At 34.2% G+C, this 20,007-nt stretch overlaps 1 long non-coding RNA gene across 1 annotated transcript; it reads left to right on the top strand.

The window, feature by feature from the left end:
- The first annotated feature begins 988 nt into the window (after positions 1-988).
- LOC124887442 lies at positions 989-3,182 on the top strand. The gene is made up of 2 exons (XR_007045209.1): positions 989-1,254; positions 2,963-3,182. It is a non-coding gene; the product is annotated as an uncharacterized LOC124887442 (long non-coding RNA).
- Positions 3,183-20,007: the final 16,825 nt, after the last annotated feature.

Consider the following 20,007-nt stretch of genomic DNA (forward strand, 5'->3'; position numbering starts at 1 on the left):
AAAAATCAAAGACTTCTCACCTTTTCAATAACCGTTTCTTTAATAATATAATAGCCATTTTTATTGAGTTGTGACAACAAATTATATATCTGTTGCATCAGATAATCCATCTGTGGCAACATATATACCATCTGTTACAATAAATCGACCATCTATTTTAGGAACTTTTTTGATTTCATCTAACAGCTGATTCATCAATCGCAATAGATGGGGAATTTGATGCATCAACTGTTTTGAATGTGTTAGATAAAAAGTCACGATTGTTCACCTTTTTTTTAACAATCATCATATACCTTAATTGATCCAATGATGTGACCTTTTTATTATATAATAGATAAATAATTTAAAAAAATAGATTTAAAAATAAAAATGGTGAAAAGTCACGATCAATTATTAAAATTAAATAACCGTTCTTTTACGGTTATAAATTGTGTTTATCATTTATTTTCTTATTATTTATTTACAAACCATTTTTCATATTAAATAATCAAAAAGTCATGACTTTTCACCATCTCAATGACAATAACCCTTTGTTATTAATAACCATCTGTTGCAACATATGGTCCATCTGTCACAAAAGATTAACCATCTGTTGCAACATATGGTTCATCAGTTACCACAAACGCTCAATCCCTACCTCCAACTGTCGACATGTTGAGAATAATGAATAGACAAAATGAAATTTAAATATTAACTAAGAATTAAAAATTTAAAGTCGACCAAACTTAAATTTTTGAATTCATTATATACAAATATGTAACACCTCGATCATTTTTAAAATTTATTTTAGTACGTTACGTGAGTATAACTCTTAATCTATAAAGAGTTACGTGACATATATTTTATGTAGAATTATAGTGCTTGTCTATTATATGGAGCTTTCATGGTAAGTAGAGTAAACTAGTGGGCCCAATCTATTTTCTTATTAAGTAGACAAAAAGGGGTTGCTAATAATTTATTTTAGAAAAGGAAGGAAGGCTAAGGGGTTTTATTTAACAAAAAAAGAGGGGGAATAGATTAGGGCTAGTGCTCTTATCCATTTGGAAAAACAGAGAACGTAGAGTGCTAGTATATTCTAGTTCCTAAGGCTTCTCTTTCATGTTTCTTCTTCTTTTCTACTATATTGTAATCATTATTGAGAAGTTTTGGCTTGAAAATATTTTTTGGTTGTCAAGAGTCGAGCATCAACAGTACCACTACGTGTTTTCCTTCCTTTAATGGTATCATGAGAGATTGAGGATTTATTTTAATTAGGTAATTTCTCTATCCTTTACTTGAATATTATTATGAAATGCATGTTTGAAGTATAGGAGGAGGTAGTAATTACCATTTGAATGGAAATTCTTACTAGTTCTTGAAGTGGGTTTTGTAATTAGGGTTCTTAAAAGGAAAAAAGAGAAAAGATAGAGTTGTGATAGAAGTGAAATTTTTAGGTATTTCTATTGGTAGGGGAATATTTAATATCGATATTGTAAAAAGGAATTTGCTTAATTTTGAGAGTAAGGAAAGGGTATTAAAACAAGTTGTAAAATAAACCTTTGGGTCATTGATCAATATACTTATGTATTGTATATGTAGTTGCTTATGTTGGAGTGATTGCTCATTGATTAGGTAGTTCGAACTTATTGGTTGGTTGGTTGAGAAAGAAGACACCTAGGAGTGTTGAATTGTTTGAAACACTCAACCCGACCATTAGCTAGGAAGGCATCAAAAGTATGTAAAGCTAAACCCTCTTTCATCGTTAAGGCTTAACCCATAGTTAGTTACTTCTCCTAGCGGAGTCGATATAGTCTACTTGATATGTAAAAATGAATCTCCCACTTTCTATATTCTATGCCTAATGTCGCCACAATATTCACGTTCCTTTCTCGTCTTAAATTACTTGTCTCCTTCTTTCACGTGTCTACTTATTGAAATCGCAATTTGTTTTACTCTTGTCAAATCTAGCATCTATAGAGCGATATATGATTGTGTTGGTATGTATTAGAAAGTCTTAGAATTCATATGATCTCTATCACACGCTATATGTTTAGAATAAATAGCCATAGTATAGTTGCACTTGCATATTGAATCACATAACAATATATAAAGAACTAGCGTTTCAGCGACTCGATACTAGTAAATGAATTAGTTATACATGGAAAATATTACTTTAATGGCTGAATATTATTTATCATGTTACACTCGCATAGGCCTATTGGCACTACTTGAGAAATTTAATGATGGGAGGGTACATAGGTTTGGCTTGGAAAATCGCTAACGACGGGAGGGTACATAGGTTTGGCTTGGCAAATCATTCGACGTGATTGTCTGCCCAGGATCGAGACCAGACCATTATAGTGAGCCCAAGCATTATGGCGTACCCACCATTGTGGCATCATTTGCATTTGGAGTCAGCTGGGATGCCCCTGACTCGAGCTAATATATGGCGCATATGGCTTGCGGGCAGACCCTTATAGTGAGCCCCTAAGGAGGGGCATACCCTACAGCAGACTGCAATCCAATAACAAAGGCATACATAGATATAAGGCAATATTGCCACATATTTGACATATAATGCATTCGGTAGGCCATCTTATAATCATTTGTATTTGATATAGGCATAGGACATCACCTAGGCAAATTGCTAAGTGTCTTATAATGAAGAATAACTTTGAGGACACATGTATAAACTAATAAGGTTGCCTACATAGGTCTATATTTTCCAATAATATGGATCCATAATTGCACATCCTTAATACTTAAATTAGGACATGCCAGTTAAACTTGTGTATTAGCCATTGTTTCAGAATTGTCATATTGTATATCATTTACTCGCATGCTCATAAATCTTTCATCTTGGTATCTAATCCATATAAGCATCCATACTTGTTACTTATTATTCTGTCTGCTTTACATGCTAGCACATGTTTTATATGTACTGACATCCCTTCGTTCGGGGCACTATATCTCTATAACATAGGATCAGGTATGCGGATAAGAAGACTTCCATACTAGGCACTCATCCCACATTCTGCAAAGCCATTGGGGAGCTTCTCTCTCATCTGGAGATAATAGAGGTTTAATACTCTTTAGTCGTATTTGTAATTATAGTTTGGATATGTTAGGTGTTTCATCCCAACTAGACTCCACTGTACGAATACAAATTCTATTAAAGGCTTCGTAGACAGTGTTAAATTGTCTCATGTGGTTATAGTTTCATTTGTCTGGATTAGTTGGGAACCAATGGGCTAAAATTGTACATCTTTATAGGCCCTCATAATCGGTTAGGAATAACATCCTTCCATTTAGAATATATGCCAGTGGTATAGCATATGCTTATACATTTTTTGTACGCTCTGTCTAGGCTTAGGGGCGTGACAACATATATACAATAAAAAAATACCCTTGGGTAGATTCGATATAAAAAAAGAAAATACATACGCTAAACGAAAAAAATAACCTAATTATTATTATTAGTAGTAGTAGTATTGTCAACTGGTGAATCGTCGTCCGGTAGCAGCAGGCCCCTCCTCAGCCTTACTTTGAAGTCATCCAACTCCTTTCGGAGTTCATGAATCTGCCTTTCAAGTTCCCACAAGGACTTGAGATGAATGACCTTGTACAAAATTGGATCAACCATATCTAAAAGTGGAGTAGAATGAACGAGTAAGGAGGGACTTATTTATAAAGGATTGAATTCGAATTGGTTAGTAAAAAAGCCACGACTGTTCACCTCTTAATACTGGTGACTTTTTGAATATGTAAATTAAAAAAAGGGATCTACATACAATATTTTATCTTTATTGTATTTCAGAAAGAAAAGAAAATTATTTTAAAATAAATCTAACAGATGGGTAATCTGTTGCAAAATATATTCTATTTATTTGATAATTTACAACATATTGACAATCTGTTGCAACAGATGGATATATTTGTTTGATTTTTTCAATAGATAAGTCATATGTTGCAACAAATTGATCATCTGTCGTAACAAATGTCTATAATTGTTTGATAAGTTTAACAGATGTGTCATATATTACAACAAGTTAGTTATCTATATTTTCAAATTAATCCAGATGGGCTAGGAAGAATAAGGTGCGTGCAGATGGATGAATCCACTTTCATGTGTGGGAGTAATGTATTACTGATAAGGTCATCAGGACAACACACATAAAGTATAATAATTTTGTGAATGCAGTTTTTAACCGATTAGGCATTGATCATTCAAACAAGATCCTGCATTGTACAGTTAAGTTTGATAGGTTCAAATTGATGAGGCCGAAGGGCCCATGAAGATAGTGTTGATACTCTTTTACTAATTAATGATGGTTGTTGCTCATGTTTATGCTTGTCAAGTTTTGAGAAGAGATCAATATTTGGTGTCATTGTAGAGATCCAATAGCGATTGGACTTAACTTTAAGTATGCATTGGACTCGAATAACGCCTTCAAAGTCTCACACTGCATCAAACAAGAACGGAAAACCAATAGAAATTTTCCTCGCCCAAATTTATATGGAAGGGTTGTTCGAGAAGATTATTATACACCTGAAGGAGCCGTTTGAGAATACCAACGAGAGAAAGGGGAGTTGATAAAAGACTATATCATCTAAGAGCTAATTGAAGAGGAAAATATAGGGTATCAAGGAACTTCTATCAAATCTGGCCGATGAAACTGAATTAAAATATGAGAAATCTGAATCAAGTGCAAATATGAAAGTGTATCCGTAAATGAAAATCCGCCTGTTGTCTCTCTCAAAGAAAAATAGTGCAGCTAGGCACTTTGCTAGGGAGCTGCGACTAGGTAGTGCGGTTGGAATGATCACCTTCATAGAAAATAGCAGAACACCAAGAAAGCAGCTTCGTGGGCACCAAGGGTTGAAATGATGTATAGTAAGTCAAGAAAACTTGCGCCAAGAACAACTGAAGTTAAAATAAGGAATCAAGTAAAGACGGTAATTTTTGAATTTTAAATTGTATCCCATGCCTTCTTGTTTGTATTTCTGATTAGGTCCACTGCTATTGACCTGATCAGAACCACAAACAAGATTAAAAGATAGATTGAGTATCATTACTTCCTTAGCAATATGGATTAATTGATTATGTTTTCTTGCCTTAGCATGCTTTCAACATATCTTGGAAAAGATCAAAGGCTTGCTGTAGTATGTGAATCCTGATAATTTTCAAGCTCGCCTCCAGCTTGCTAATTCGGTATTCAAGTTTGTCATTGCCGTCTTTGAGGTTAGTATAGAGTCCTTGGTCTTTTGTGAGCTTATAAATGAGAAACACTTTCTTCGAAGCCGTGACATCATAAAAGGCCTTCAGAAGGTTTTCAAAACACTTTCTTCAGAAGGCTTAAATGATACATAAAGGGTCCCTATGTTTGTTTTAGGTCAACGTCTTGATGCACACTCAAGTCGTGGTCCCAACAGTTGAAAAACTCACTTTCTCAAGCATTGTTCAATGCAGCTTGTTCAACCAACCTTTAAAGAATAGCCCAAAGGATAGCCTAAAAGATAGCCTATCAAATCCTTTGAAGGTTGGTTGAACAAGCTGCACTGAATAGCGCGAAAGTGACCTGTTCAATTATTGGGATCACTACTTGAGTGTGCATCAAGACGTTGACCTAAAACAAACATAGCGACCCTCCATTTATCATTTAAGCCTTTCGAAGAAAGTGTTCTGGAAGCTTTCTGAAGGCATTTTACAATGCCACAACTTTGAAGAAAGTGTTCCTCATTGACAAGCTCACAAAAGACAAAGAACTTTATACTAACCTCAAAGATGGCAACGACAAACTTGAATACCGAATCAGCAAGCTGGAGGAAAGCTTGAAAATTATCAGGATTCACATACTACAGTAAGCCTCTGATCTTTTTCAAGATATATTGAAAGTATGCTAAGGGAAGAAAACACAATCAATTAATCTATATTGCTAAGGAAGTAACGATACTCAATATGTGTTTCAATCTTGTCTGTGGTGCCGATCAGGTCAATAGTAGTGGACCTAATCAGAAACACAAACAAGAAGGCATGGGATGCAATTTAAAATTAAAAAGTTACCGCCTTTGATTGATTCCTTATTTTAACCTCGGCTGTTCTTGGCACAAGTTTTCTTGACTTATTGTACATATTTTCAGCCCTCGGTGCCTGCAAAGCTGCTTTCTTGGTGTTCTACTATTTTATATGTAGGTTATCATTCCAACCACGCTACCTAGTCGCAGCTCCCTAGCAAAGTCCCAGCTGCACTATTTTTCTTTAAGAAAGACAACAGATGAATTTTTATATTTAGATACACTTTCATAGTTGCACTTGATTCAGATTACTCATGTTCTTAGTCAATTTCATCAGCTAGATTTGTTAGAAATCCCCCCTATCCTATGTTTCATCTTCAATTAATTCTCAGATGATATAATCTTCATTAAGTTCTCTTTCCCCATGCAGGTATTCTTCTACCACACCTTTTGGCATATAATCATCACCTGAGCAACCCAACCATATAAATTTAGGCTAGGAAAATAACTATTTTAATTTTTATTCTTGGTTGATGCAGTGGGAGGCTTCGAATACCCTCTCAGAGTCCAATGCACCCTAAAAGTTAGTCCAATCGCTATCGAATATTTTTACAATGCCACCAAATTTTGATCACTTCACAAAGCTTGACACATAGACATGAGCAACAACCGTCATTAAATCTTAACAGGGTATCAAAACCATATTCATAGTCCCTCATCCTTATCAGTTCACACCTATAAAATTTAACTGTAAAATTACAGATATTTTGTTTGAATGATCAATGCCTAATCGGTAAAAAATAACATTCACAAAATCAGTGTACTCCATGTGTGTTTTCACGATAACATTATTAGTAATACATACCTCCCACATATGAAGTGGTTCCGTATGCAAGCAGCTTATTTCTACGAACCCATCTTTATTGTAGCCTCTTGTATTGGCCGGGCAAAAGTTGATCAACTTTCATTTCCTTATATCTACAAACAAGGGAAAAATAATTGATGTCAAATAAGAGAAGAACAGAAAGAAAATTATCCATCTGTTGCAATAGATTACCCATTTATTACAACAGGCTCTACATCTGTTGCAACAACTTATTATCTGTTTAACAGATTTTAAATCTATTGTAACTGATGTGGAGCCTGTTGTAACAGATATGAAGTCTATTGCAATAGATATGGAGTCTGTTATAATAAATGTGTAAACTATTGGAATACATCAAACCAGCCTTGCTAGTGGTTTGATTTGTTCCAACAGTTGCTCCGTCTGTTACAACATCAACAATAAAGAAACAACATCATTTGTTCCAACACCATCACCTACACCACACCACAAGTTCCAACAACACCAACCCCGCCAACAACATCAATAATAGCATCAACAACAAAGAAACAAACAAAATACATACAAAAAAAATGGTACTGCCAATAGGCTTTTAAACTTCTCCCAATAGATGACTTTTTTTGCATATTTTAATTAAAACAATGGTTCGTTCATTCAAGATTAGAAGTAACCTTTTCTTTAAATTTTTTAAATAAATATAATATGGGTAAAGGATAATTAAATAAAAAAATAGATGTATATAACTAATTTAAATAACTTGCAAAGAAGAAGATAAAAATAAAAGAGCAATAGTAAATCATTCCTGCAATGTCAAAAGCAAGAGGATCAAAACAACAATTTTAGTCGAGAAAAGATATAGATAAATTAAGATTCAGAAGTATCCTTATGAGAAAGAGGAGCGAAAAGAGAGAAATAAGGAGACAATAGTGACAATCCAAAAGATGAGAGAAAGAAAAATAAAAGAGATGAATAAATTTTGGGTTAAATGAGAGATAACTCATTAATAATTATCATTAATACCTTGAGGGACACGAGAAAGACGGGTGATATTGAAAAGACAAGACAAGACTACTCAAGGAGGAGATTTTTGAGTTATCTAAGAAATAATTTTTACCGCCTTAGTTGCATTTTATCTTTCTTCTTTCGGACAGAAGATTGCTTTAAAATTTAAAAAAAGATTTTCAAACAAATTTGTCATCTGTTGCAATAGATATCAATATCTGCTTGAAAATTTTCAACAATTCAGTCATCTGTTGCAACAGATGTAAATATCTATTTGATAATTAAATTAGATAGGTAATCTGTTGCAACAAATCTCAATATCTATTTGAAAATTTCCAATAGCTCAGTCGTATGTTGCAACAGATTTCCTTGCAATTAATTTAGCTAGAACTAGAGATGAGTACATAGGGCCAACTTCAACTTTAATTGAGCCTTTGCAATTGTATGATGTTGGTATTGCATTTCTCCCGACCCGAGTCATCGATCGATCACTTTGAGTTGAAATGATTCATATTAAATTATTGTTAAGCTAATACCTAAATTAATGTAGCTAAAACTAGGGATAAGTACATAGGGTCAATTATAACTTCAATTGAGTCTTTGCAATTGCTTGATGTTAGTATTGTATTCCTCTCGGCGCAAGTTGTCGATCGATCACTCTGATTTGAAATGATTTATATTAAATTAATGATAAACTAATACCTAAATTTATTTAGCTAGAACTAGGGATAAGTACATAGGGTCAACTACAACTTCAATTGAGTTTTTGCAATTGCATGATATTGGTATTGCGTTTCTTTCGACTCGAGTCGTCGATCAATCACTCTGAGTTTAAACAATTTATATTAACTTATTGTTAAGTTAATACCTGAATTGATTTATCTATAACTAGGGATGAGTACATAGGATCAACTACAACTTTAATTGAGTCTTTGCAATTGCATAATATTAGTATTGCATTCATCCTGACCCGAGTCGTCGATTTTTGAGTTGAAATAATTCATATCAACTTATTTTTAAGCTAATACCTAAATTGATTTAGCTATAACTAGGGATGAGTACATAGGGTCAACTACAACTTCAATTGAGTCTTTGCAATTGCATTATGTTGGTATTGCGTTACTCTCGACCCGAGTCGTCGATCGATCACTCTGAGTTAAAATGATTCATATTAACTTATTTTTAATCTAATACCTAAATTGATTTAGCTAAAACGAGGGATGAGTACAAAGGGTCAACTACAACTTTAATTGAGTCTTTGTAATTGCATGATGTTGATATTGCATTTCTCCCGACCCAAGTTGTTGATCGATCACTCTTAGTTGAAACAATTCATATTAACTTAATGTTAAGCTAATAACTAAATTGATTTGTCTATAACTAGGGATGAGTATATAGGGTCAACTGCAACTTCAATTGAGTTATTGCAATTGGATGATGTTGGTATTGTGTTCTTCCTAACCCGAGTCGTCGATCGATCACTCTGAGTTAAAACGATTCATATTAACTTAATTTTAAGCTAATACATAAATTGATTTATCTAGAAACAGGGATGAGTACATAGGGTCAACTACAACTTTAATTGAGTTTTTACAATTTCATTATGTTGGTATTGCGTTCCTTCCGACCCGAGTCATCGACCGATCACTCTGAGTTGAAACGATTCATATTAACTTATTTTTAAGCTAATATCTAAATTGATTTAGCTATAACTAATGATGAATACATAGGGTCAACTATGACTTCAATTGAGTCTTTGCGATTGCGTGATATTGGTATTGCGTTCCTCCCGACCCGAGTCATCGTTCGATCACTCTGAGTTAAAACGATTCATATTAACTTAATGTTAAGATATTACCTAAATTGATTTAGATAGAACTAGGGATGAGTACATAGGGTCAACTACAACTTCAATTGAGTCTTTGCAATTGCATGATGTTGGTATTGTGTTCCTCCCGATCCGAGTCGTCGATCGATCACTCTGAGTTAAAATAATTCATATTTACTTATTTTTAAGATAATACCTAAATAGATTTAGCTAGAACTATGGATGAGTACATAGGGTCAACTACAACTTTAATTGAGTCTTTGCAATTGCATGATGTTGGTATTGCATTTCTCCCAACCCGAGTCATGATCGATCACTCTGTGTTGAAATGATTAATATCTTTTAAAATTTAACAAAGTAATTAAAATCAATTCAAACCAAATTAACAGTTTCAAAACTTTTTATTCTTTTTCAAAAATACAAATCAATCCATACAAATCATTCATTTGTGGAAAAAATGTTTCATCATTTTAAATCTCGAGTTCTCACTCTTTTCTTTGTCTCTCAACAATACAGATGAAAACTTCTCAGCATATTGCTTAAACCTTTAAAACAAATTAATTTTCTTTCCATTGTCGATTATATAGTTGTTATTTTTGACTTTATTCTTGCTTGTATCCGTTGTTTTTTCTGTCTTCACAGGTAACAGAGTTCAAGAAGAGTTCTACATTTTTTATTTATTCTAAAAATTAGGGACTTTTACTTAATGATGAACAAAAATACTTTTAGTTGTATTATCTTTGAGAATGGATTAACAATTTTGAGTTTCGATGCTAAAAACATAAGAAGAACCCGAGAAAACCTTAGTTTTTGTCGTAGTGTTTCGTTGACTATGTGGTATTATTGGATGGTGTTTATGGTGTTGTTGGTGGCTACTGTTGGTGGTGTTGGTGGTTTTGGTGGTGGTATTGTGTAATACCCTGAGTTTTTCATGTCAAAAACCTCTCATTCATTTTCCCATGAAATTAGATCTAGCTTAAAGTAATGGTTACTCATAAGTTGGCGCCCTTGTTTCTATATCAACCATATAGCTATTTAATAAGAATTCATGCACTTGCAGATCAGTTCAGTAACTCATTATGTTTAAGATTTAATTATTCAGTTTATTTCAGTTGTGCATGATAGCTTATAACCTTAGATTCCTCAGTATTTTCAGCTTAATTATCCATATTCAAGAATGAATGTTCCCAAGGGGGAGATATTGTAACACCCTGTGTTTTTCCAAGCTTAAAATTCATTCCTAGAATATTAAGAGTGTGCTTCAAAAATGAATAACCTTTATTTCATACAGAATTTTCCAAATTTATACCTTCGATTGTGTGAGAAATTAAATACGCTTTCCATCGATTTCAAATTCGCCCAAATCCGACACTCGATGAATAAGTTAGAGCATTGTTAATAATGTAGTGTTCCACCTGGGCACTCACCGCATCGCGGTGGATGCCAAAATAGAAATCGTCACATTCCAGTGGACCTCCGCGATATTGGTGCGTCGTAGAGAGGTCCAAATTCCCAATTATCAATTTCCAGTGGCATAACGCGATAGCACCGCATCACGCCAGAGTGCAAATTCACACTCGTCCTTTTCCAATAGTTTAACGCAATTTCAACGCAATGCGGTGAAGGTATAATTGTCGTACTCTTGATCCATAATTCAAATTCTTGTGTCATGACTTTAATACTAAGTGTGTGAAGTCCTTATTAGGTGAATGATGTTCATAGAAGTCACTTAGAGCCAAGTGGAGCTAAGAACATTAGATTCAACCAAAATTTAGCATTTAATCTTACAAGGATCTACTTTAAACGTGTATAATATTTTATATATGTGGAATTTCCATCCCAAGACCCACCAAATTGTAGATAATTGAATTATCTTTCCGACGATACCAATTTCGCAAAAATTCGATACACGAGCAAAAAGTTATAGCCATTTTAGTGTGAGGCAGTGAGCTGCCGCGATGGCAGCGCGTCGCGCTAAAAGGGCAAAATCGAGACGTGAATTATGAATTTCTGCTTTATAGTAATAAGGGGTAATGGGGTCTTTTCCCACCTTAACCCAGGTCGTAAAAACACAATCTAAGGCTTCAAATGGGGCATTATTTTCCCCCATTCTCCCATTTTCCCTCAAGAACAACCCTAGTCAATTCCCTCAGGAATCATCAATTTCGTCTTCTTCTCTTCAACAAAAATATCAAGAATTTAAGGTTTCTAATCCAAGAACTTCAAGAATGATATCAAGATCATCTCCAAAGTATTCAAAGTTCAAGCTTTTACATTCAAGTTCATCATCCAAGCTCCAAGATTCAAGCTTTCTTCTTCAAATCAAGTCAATTAAGGTATGTGGGGTTTGAACAAGGACAATCCTTTCGTCCTTGTGCCCAAAACTTGTTTTAACTTATAAATTACTGAATTTTATTTGATTTTCCATGAAATTGAAGTTAGAGTTTATACCCAATTTATATTGTTTGAAGATATGAGTTTACTTGTGATTGAATATTGAATTGCATGACTATTTTTATGTATTTATGCACATAATATAATTTTTCAGATTTTTGAAAGTGAGTTTAAGTATGATATTGAGATTCTTGACCTTATTTTTTTTGATGGTGTTGAAGTGTTTTCAAGAAGCATATTGAGTTGGATGTTTTTCTATGATTTTGAATGTTTATATATGAGTTCTAAATTGGGATTCATACCCATTATCACTATTTACAAGATTTTGAGTTTTTGAGAGCCGTTGAAGATAAATTCCATGAGTTTGTTTATATTTTCATGAGCATTGCTGAAATTTCCAAATTTTAATATGATTTACGAATGTTTATGTTATCAAGCATGAATTTTGAGATGTTTTGACATGAGTTTGAAGCATGGGCTTTAATCCCTAAGATTGAGTTTTGATATTTCAAGAAGCTTATATTTTTAGCATGCTTTGATAAGCAAGATTTGATCTTTTGATCCTAAGCTAAGATAAGGAATCCACATTATTCATATAGTTCATGATTTATAGCAAAGAGAAGCGTAATTGGTTTTTATTATAAACTTTTATGCTATTTTAAGGTGAATTTCCTAAAAGTTCTGAGCCTAAGTATGGGATTAGTATTTAGCACCGAGTTGGGTATGATTCCAAGGTCTCATGCCCCAGAACTACATGCCACCGTAGGATTGAGATTTATGGGCCCGAGGCCAAGATAGTGATCACTAAAGTTAAGGTTCTATTCCGATGGCAAGGGTAGAATAGCTCTCCCCAACGTGGGTAAGACGTTGGACTTCATGTCAGCTCACATGGTTTATGTCGGTTAGAAGAACCTCCCAAAGAAGACCCCTACTCTTTAAATAGTTTATAGATTTAAGGTTTTAGTATATATTTTGAAAGTTATTGTTTTAAGATTTCATCCAGTTGACAAGATTTGAGAACAAGAAGTGGATACATATTTTAGAATAAGGTGAATGGCTCATGAGATTTATACTACATGTTTCCTTATTCATGATTTATGAGATTTAGATTTCAGGTTTTGCTCAAGCTATGTGAGTCCTTTATATCAGCATGCATGATTTGTTTAAAGATTGATGATATTATTTAACTATTGCATACTTCCCCATATACTCAGTACATCCTCAAAGTACTGATCCACATATATGTCTATGTGCTACATTATCTCATGATGTAGGTATAAATTGTAGTACATATACCATATTCAGTCAGTCCACAGCTTCCAGTAAGCAGGTGATGAGTCCTTTTGATTCAAGGGCTCGAGTCAATTATAAAACTTGAGAAGTGTTGTATTTTCTTTATTCAATTGTATTGAGTTGGGATAGTTGGGAGTCATGACCCGGCTACCTATAGTCAGTACTAGTAGAGGCTTCATAGATAGTCAGTGGAGTTAATGTATTTAATTTCAGTTTTATTGCTAAAAGCAGAGTTGTAATCTTGTAGATTCAGATTTGTATTGATCAAGTTCAGAGAAGTTTTATATTTTCGCTGATTTTATTTAGATTTATGTATTTTATTCAGTTGCTTGTAAGTATGCCAGTAGAAGGGTTAGCTTGGGATCACTTGTGACCCTAAGCACCATGTGACGTCTCGGGATCCATTTTTGGGGCGTTACATATTGGTGGTCTTGGTGGTGGTCTTGATGGCATTAGTGTTGTTGTTGTTGGTGGTATTGGTGGTCCATCTGTTGCAACAGGTGGAACATCTGTTGGGAGATATTAAATAGGTCTTCAAAAAGATACTCCATCTGTTCCAATTGATGGGTTATCCATTGAAGTATTTTTTTTTGTAATGTGGCGTATAATAATTTAATGAAATTTGTCTTACTTTTTAAAAAAAATTATTCAGACATTAAATGTAATGTATTTTTTATTTTTCTGTTGTTTTTAATTAAAAGATGTCTCCCCAAAGAAAATAAACTAAAAGTGGATCAATTTTTGACCACCCAACAAAAAAGGCTCAGGTACAGATAGATCCGGAAGAACTTATTGAACAATCTCAGTTAGGAAAAATAAAGCTGAGGAAAGTGATGAAAAGGGAGGTGGAGAAGGGCATATAGAGGCTGGTGAGGAAAATAAAAGTGAGGAGAAAGAAGAAGATAAACAAGAAGAGAAAGAAGTAGAAAGTGAGAATGTGGATGCTGATGAACATGATGATAAACAAGAAGAGGAAAAATAGAAAGTGACAAAGAGGATGATGATCAACACAATAATAATGCATCACCAATGGGGCGTGAATTAAGATCGAAATTCCATCATGAGGCTGTCAAAACTATTAGTATAGATAGGTTTCAAGTTGCGATGCCGATAGATGACCCTGCAGAACTAACTGGTGATCTTGTACTTAAATGTCAGTTGGGGAAACCTTTTGATGACTTTAGGAATATTATGATGAATGAAAACATAGATGAAGTTTTTAAGAAGAGCTGCTTTGGACGCTTTCTTTAGCTGCCTGAGGACCACACAACCCATTTCTAAATAATCATGGTATATAATTTTCTCAAGCGTAGGATTAAGTTTGTGGGGGATGATAAAGATTCAAAGGAGTGGGCATAAAGATAGATGAAATCTGGATCAACTATTGTGGCATGCCGATTTGTTTTGGCTTGAAAGACTTTGCCATAGTGACAGGCTTGAGATGCGATCATCTAGAAGAACCTCTCATCAAGGAAAAACCCCGCAAAAGGTCCAAGATAAGTAGGAAATCCAAACCACCACCATTAAATAGAGGGAAGACATTGTCCAAGCAACCACCTACCAAAACTAACCAACACACGAAAAAAATAGATGGGTTGTTGGACATTGCTGGACTTAGCTACAAAGTGGCGAATTTGATAGAAGATCTCAAGGATAAAATCATACCAAAGCAATATAGGGAGAAATTGTGCTTGGTTTGGTTTGCCCATTTCGTTAAACTGGTAAGAGACGTCAAGAAAGTCATAGAAGATAATTTGTTGGTGCTTGCCATGAATTTTGAGAAATTCAACAATTATCCCTGGGGATATGACAACTACAAATTGACTATCAAATATTTACTAACAAAGATATCCCCAAATATGATCACATTATACGGCTTTCTTTGGGCTTTCATGATAAACTTAATCACTATTTACTTACTCATCCATTATTTTATATTGAATAGTTATATGAATTATTTTTGCTTGCTTCCTGTTTACATATTTTAGGTTTGGGCATTTGAAGTCATTCCTTCCTTCCAAAAGCAGATCAAGGATTACCCGAATGAGGTTTTCCATCCAAGGATCCTTAGCTGGTTGGATGGAAAGAGCAACACAAGAATTAAGAAGGATGATCTCTTTAACCCTCCAAATGATATAGTACGTATTTTTTCAAGAAAAATAATTTAACTCAAAGAAAGATATTGAAACAGATGTGCCATCAGTTGCGACAGATGGGTCATCTATTGCAATAGATTGCCTGTCTACTACAACTAGTGCAATAGAAAGGTAATCTATTGCAATAGACGATCTATATTTCACAATAGATTAACCATTTATTGCTCTGGTTCTTTGAACCCGACTCAACAGATTACTCATCTACTATAAATTTTGCAACAGATGAGTAATCTCATGCAATATATTGTTAATCTATTGCAACATACAGATCAACTATTGCGATAGATAGATCATTTGTTGCATAAGTTGAGTGTGTAAACATGTAACCCAACTGACTGTAAATTATTATTATACGATTTAAATGTATCTGTCTTTTTTATATGTTGTGCATTCTTGGATCGTGCCTACTGAGCATTAGTTGGGGTTGACTTCTTTTATTACTCTAGGTCTTGTTGAGACAATAGCAGACCCAATGGTGAAGTTAACAAATAAGGAATTGGATGGAGAAATAACCATAAGAAGAGCAGTTGGGCAAGGTTAGCCTAATATTGAAGCTTTTCGTGACCAACCTACTGCAACAAATCCGGGTGCTTCTTCTGAGTATGTTGCTGGTGGAGTTGTTGATGTTGGTGGCAGCCATCCTGATACTGATGCTGCTTCCAGTCGTGATGATGATCATGTTGATGCTTAAGAAAAAAATAAATATGTTTGAAATCTCCCCTTACACAGGTTTCTCTCACCCTTACACCGATCCCTCCCACCCATACAGTAGTCCCTCTTACCTATCTTCACCCTAATGTTCTCATTGCAAATGAAAAGTATACAAGGATAGACAGGATAAACTCCTTGACAAACTAGAGGCTATCACTGGAGCTGCTGAGGAGTTAAAATCCAAGAGGGGTGCCATACCATCCAAGAAGGTAAAGGAGCCATGCACTCCTACAGTGGCGGTTAGGAGAAAGAAAAGAAAAATTAGCCAAATACTCTCCAGTCTGAAAACTAAAAAAATTGCAACTCTTCTCTCTCCAAAATTTGTTGAAGTTCAGGGGCCACTGAAGAAGGTGGACATATACGCGGCACTTGGTGACGAAAAGAGGAAGAAACTGTGAAAGACCATGTATGCCAAAAAGATGAAACTTGCACAAGAATATACCATGCACATGTTTGACGCCTAAGACTTTAAGAGTATGACAAATATGCACAAGTGGTACACGGATTGGGTAAGTTTAATTTTCCCTACCTACCCTTCTAATCTACTCTATGACGAAGAAGCTAAGCAATAGATGTATAATCTGTTGGAACAGCTGGGTATTCTGGTACAACTGGTGGTGGTTCTGTTGCAACAGATTAAACATCTGTTACATAAGTTGTGTTAGCTGGGTAATCTGTAAACACATTCAGAGAACCCTCTACAACAGATGGACCATCCGTTGCATATTTTCACTATGTTTTTCTTCTTTATAAAACACTAACCTATTTAAAACTTGTCTTCTTATATCATAGTATGTTGTTGAATTTCTCTGCCTCATGAGGGGTAGACAATTAGCGTACCCAAATGCTTATGATGCTGCTAATAGGATAATGGACCTCAACTTCTACAATAATTTCAAGAATAGGTACAATGAGCTCATTAGGCTAGCTAAAACTCCTAGTGACCCGGGATTTAATTAGTTAGTTTTTATGTATGAATGAGATGAAGATATGATTAACTATGTTAGAGGGAAGAAGCCATATTTATATGGTAAGAGCTGAACCAAGGAAAAGATAATTTTTGTAGTCATGAACGTAGAAGTCAAACATTTTTGCACTGTTGAGATACTTCTCAAGGAGGGAAAGATTAAGGTATATGACTGCAACTTACCCGTCTTCCCCGATTGTGATTTTTTTACCCACATGCAGCTACTATTGGAGTTAATCCCAGCTTATTGAGGCAGAGTAAACTGATGGGTCATTTGCCAGCGAAAAGTGTTGATAAAGAAAGCATGGGATTTTGAAGGTCGAAACAAGGACATGGACCTTAAAAAAATAAAATTGGTGCCACATGTGGGCCGTACGAGGTTGCATACATCCAATATTTGCTGATCGGCACAGAGATGGCCGGTCTGTGCAATGCCATTATGGAAAAGAAGCAATAGGTCTGGGCTTATGGGGTACTAACTAGATGCTTGGTGCCTATGTATAAAAAAGAAGATGTACAAAGACAAACATCATAACAATTTTTATTTCAATCTACTTCACTTTACATGTAGTGGCAATTTTTCATGTTTGACGAAAGTTGAATTTTTTATAATGCAACAGATTGTCTATCTGTTGTAATTGATAGTATTTCTATTGACAGATTGATTATTTGTTGCAATGAGTTGGTCATCTGTTACATTATGCAGATGTTTCTCAGTTTATCCATTGTAACAGATATACAATCTATTGCAATATGTAATCTATATGTTGCAATTGATAGGTAATCTATTGGAACAAATCAAAATAGTAGGAAGACCTGTTTGATAATTTTCAATAGATGACCTACATGTTGCAATATATGTCTAAATCTATTTGATAATTTCAAACAGATATGTCGTCTATTGCAATAGATGTATTATCTATTACAATATTTGAATCTAGTATTCCATTCCAATTAATAAGCTTAAAATAAGGATTAAATTATATTTATAGACAATATAAAATAAATTGAAGCCTTCAGAAATTACATGAAATAACTCAACAAATGAGTAAAATATAAAAAAATTATTACGGGTATAAATGATCTACTCTACAAACAAATCAACAATTTAACCTTTGGTACCAACAATTACTAAGGAGAGGTTATTACTTTGACATACTCAAGCTATAAAGATCTACTCAATATGGACAAGTTGTTCTTCATCCGGTGCTATGAAATTTGGCTTTGGTTGTCGTGGATCTTTAATGTCGCTTGCGTACAGTTTCTGTGCCTTCGCTTCTCTGTATTTCCATAAAAGAGTAGCATATATTTTATGGAGTAATCTGGCATCAAGTTCATCATTTGGTACTTGTAATCCATCGTTCAAATACTCGGCGTAAGTGGCAACAAAAAAATCGTAATCCCTGCATTTTAAAAAATGGATAATCCATATCTTGCAATTAATGTAAGCATTAAAAAATTTATGAAATGAAACTAAATCATGATACTTACAGGCTACCAATGGGTTGTTAAGCAATTCCTTCAACATATTCTACATCAAATGGATTACTCATTTTATCCGAATATGCTTCAATCGTTGACCAATCTGTACGAACCTTTTGGTCCAAAAAGCCACTTATATCAAGGTAAGTAGGCAATATTTTGGCCAAATTTTGTATCTCAAACGGCATCCCAAAACGTCTCCTCCATGACATCAAGTCATAAACTCGGATGCTCCTCTCTTTTAGAACGACGACAACCAACACCCAATGGAACTTATTATCACAATTGATTGGGATATACACTTCGTCGACCAAATTCTAAGGTGAGCCAACTGGAATGTAAAACCTTTTATGATGTTGATTAAACATTCCTCATTTCGGGAAACTTTCAACTATTGTTGACAGAACCTATTGTAGGCATTATTGATGTAAACTTTGTACAAACAATTATCTGTCGTGTATCTGTATTGTTCTTGTGTTTGCAACTTGACATTTTTTTGGAGGTAGTAAAAAATGACATTGATGTGCTACACATATTATCAAACATTTCTGATTACGTGACAATAAAATTAATACACTAATGCAATTAAATAAAGTATTAATTAATAGTAATTTGTATGGCATTTAAACCTCATCATTCAGCAAGTTTGGGGCCGTGATATCAAATAAAACTAATCCTTTATTTCGGAATGTGTAGCAACAAAGTCGAACATATCAAAACCAAGACTCGATTCATTCACTTTGTAATGTTCGTCATTTTGTTTTATACATGATTTATATGTGTTAATCTCATATTTTTACAACAAAAATAATATAAATCAATATCTATAAAAATAATTTATGTACCTGCCGGCATGATGCTTTAACAGCCCACCGAAAATCCATTTTGAATAGTCGTTGATCAAATTTGTTAGTTTTTTGGGAGCCTCATCCGAGATATTAAACCCTTTAAATGGGTAATTCTTCCGTTCTCCCGAACTAACAGACTCTACTTTTTCTTCTTCCATGAAAGTAGTTGATGGATTATCAACTATGATATTATGTTATTCAGCAGTAGATTCTACTATGACATCAACCTGGAAAGCTAGAATTGTCAATGTTAATCACAGATATACAACAAATTATCTATCTATTGCATTAGATGGATTATCTATTGGGATAAATTCGAACATGTAAAATAGAGTGTACGATAATTTTAAATAGATAATCCATCTGTCACAACATATGACTCATCTTTTGGTACAAATTAAAATAGTACGAAGACCCATTTGATTTGCTGAAACAGAAAGACATATGTTTCAATAGATAACGCATCTGATGCAATAGGTTAGATGACA

This window comes from Capsicum annuum, chromosome 9 (assembly GCF_002878395.1).
Source record: "Capsicum annuum cultivar UCD-10X-F1 chromosome 9, UCD10Xv1.1, whole genome shotgun sequence".
NCBI classification, from domain to species: domain Eukaryota; kingdom Viridiplantae; phylum Streptophyta; class Magnoliopsida; order Solanales; family Solanaceae; genus Capsicum; species Capsicum annuum.